The following is a 2046-nucleotide window of genomic DNA, read 5'->3' as shown; positions in this document are numbered from 1 at the left end:
AAATACAACTTCTTGACCGTTTTAGTTTGCTTCGTTCTTCTTTATTCTTCCTGCCTTCAGACCAGGACGAGCCATCCATCAATGGAGGACGCAAATGCAGCACTCTCTCTCTCTCTCTCTCTCTCTCTCTCTCTCTCTCTCTCTCTCTCTCTGTCTCTCACTCTTGCGCTCTGTGTCTGTCTCTCTCTCTCTCTCTCGCGCGCTCTCAGTCTGGCTCTCGCCCTCCGGCGCCCGCCCGGGGAGTGCCGTGACGGTAGGCAGCCCAGCGCGCTGCGCGTCGCTGCGGGACGGCCTCTCTCGCGGCCCGCGGGCGCTCCCGGCCCCCCGTGGTGTGGTGTGGTGCCCAGCTGGCGGTGCGGCGACTCGCCCCAGAACGCACGCCGTCTTGGCTCTATTGTGATCAATTTTACAACAGGTCTTTATCACATTTTATTATGCCAGTCAGGTACAGTACGTAACAATAACAAAGCAGCGGAAAAGTAGGAAAGGTAACGAAATGACCAGTTAACGGCAGTAGGTAGCAAACGACACAGTGACAAAAAAGTAGAAAAATATAAATTAACAATAAACTAGTTTGTAAATGAGAGAGCGGTGTTTACACCTTTGTCAAATTTCAGTTGGCGTGGGAACGTTTCAGTTGTTGCCACCGAGCCACTCCGCCACTTCGGTGTGCCCTTCCTTTGCGGCGAGCTGGGCAGGTGTGCGACCCTCGGCGTCGAGCGCGTCCCTGTCGGCGCCCAGCTCCACCAGCCTCCGGACGGCCTCCAGGTCGCCCCGGTGCGCCGCCTCGCCCAGCGGAGGCCTCCGCTCGCCCCGCCCCTCCCACAGCCGCAGCAGCCGCACCAGCTCGCCGAGAGCCTCCCGGCCCACCTCCGTGTAGCCCGCGCGCTCGCTCAAGCGCCGCAGCAGCTCCGCCGAGCGGGCGAGGGTGCGCTCCGTGTGCTCCCAGAGCACGTCGATCACCGAGACTCTGGCCTGGCCAGGTGCAGAGGAGTACGGTCCTCGAGGTCACGCGCGTCGCGTTGCGCCCCATACTCCAGCAGCAGGCGGGCTGTGTCTACGTGACCCCGCCATGCAGCGAGGTGTAGAGGAATCCAGCCATTATTAGTTTGCGCGTCGCACTGTGCACCATACTTCAGCAGCAGGCGGGCTGTGTCCACGTGACCCCCCTGTGCAGCGAGGTGTAGAGGAGTCCAGCCGTCATTACCTGGCACGTCGCGCTGCGCCCCAGCCTCCAGCAGCATGCGGACTGTGTCCCCGTGACCCCTTTGTGCAGCGTGGTAAAGAGGAGTCCTTCCGCTATAAGCTTGCACGTCGTGCCGCGCCCCTGCCTCCAGCAGCCGGCGGGCAGCGTCCACGTGACCACGAGCCGCGTTTATGTGAAGGAGGGTGCTATTATCAATGTCAAGGGTGAGATCCACTGCTTCTGGCCAGTGGCTGAGCAGGACGGATGTGACGGCAGCACTGCCCCCTTCAGCCACGCCACACAAGACGTCCCGTCCTTTAGGGCAGTCCTGTAGCTCACCGCGCCTCTCTATTTCTTGAATGAAGTCGGAGAACTCCTGGTCGCGCCCGTGGGCCGCGGCCCAGCTGGCGGCGTCCCAGCAGTCGGCGCCGTCCCGGAGCAGCCAGGCCACCGTTGCGAGGTCACCTCCCTCGGCAGCCAGCTGGAGGGGCGTGTGGCGGCTCTGCTCGGCCGCGTAGTGCAGCCGCTCCTCGCGGTCTACCGGCCCAGCGTTCTTGTCCGCGCCCAGATCCACCAACCGCTCGACGGCCTCGCGGTGGCCATATCGTGCCGCCACACACAACGGCGGGACGAACTGCTCGTCCGCGCTCCGCCCCGCCCACAGCTCCTGGAGCTCGTTCCGTCTGGCGGCGCCTTCCTCTTCATCGCCGTCCTCGCCGTCCTCGCCTTCCTCTTCCTCGCCTTCGTTTTCCTCGCCCTCCTCTTCCTCGTCGTCCTCGCCTTCCTGTCCCTCGCCTTCCTGTCCCACGCCTTCTAGTTCCTCGCCTTCCTGTTCCTCGCCTTCCTGTCCCTCGCCTTCC

The 2046-nt window shown here is 63.0% G+C and overlaps 1 pseudogene; it reads right to left on the bottom strand.

The window, feature by feature from the left end:
* Positions 1–416: 416 nt before the first annotated feature.
* Positions 417–2046, bottom strand: part of LOC113204892 (ankyrin-1-like) — a 3235-nt pseudogene continuing 1605 nt past the window's right edge.

The sequence above is a fragment of the Frankliniella occidentalis genome, unplaced genomic scaffold (assembly GCF_000697945.3).
Source record: "Frankliniella occidentalis isolate FOCC.00 unplaced genomic scaffold, Focc_3.1 Scaffold2607, whole genome shotgun sequence".
In the NCBI taxonomy this organism is placed as follows: Eukaryota; Metazoa; Arthropoda; class Insecta; order Thysanoptera; family Thripidae; genus Frankliniella; species Frankliniella occidentalis.
Note: the sequence above shows the minus strand (reverse complement) of the source record. Positions and strands in the feature narration are given on the sequence as shown.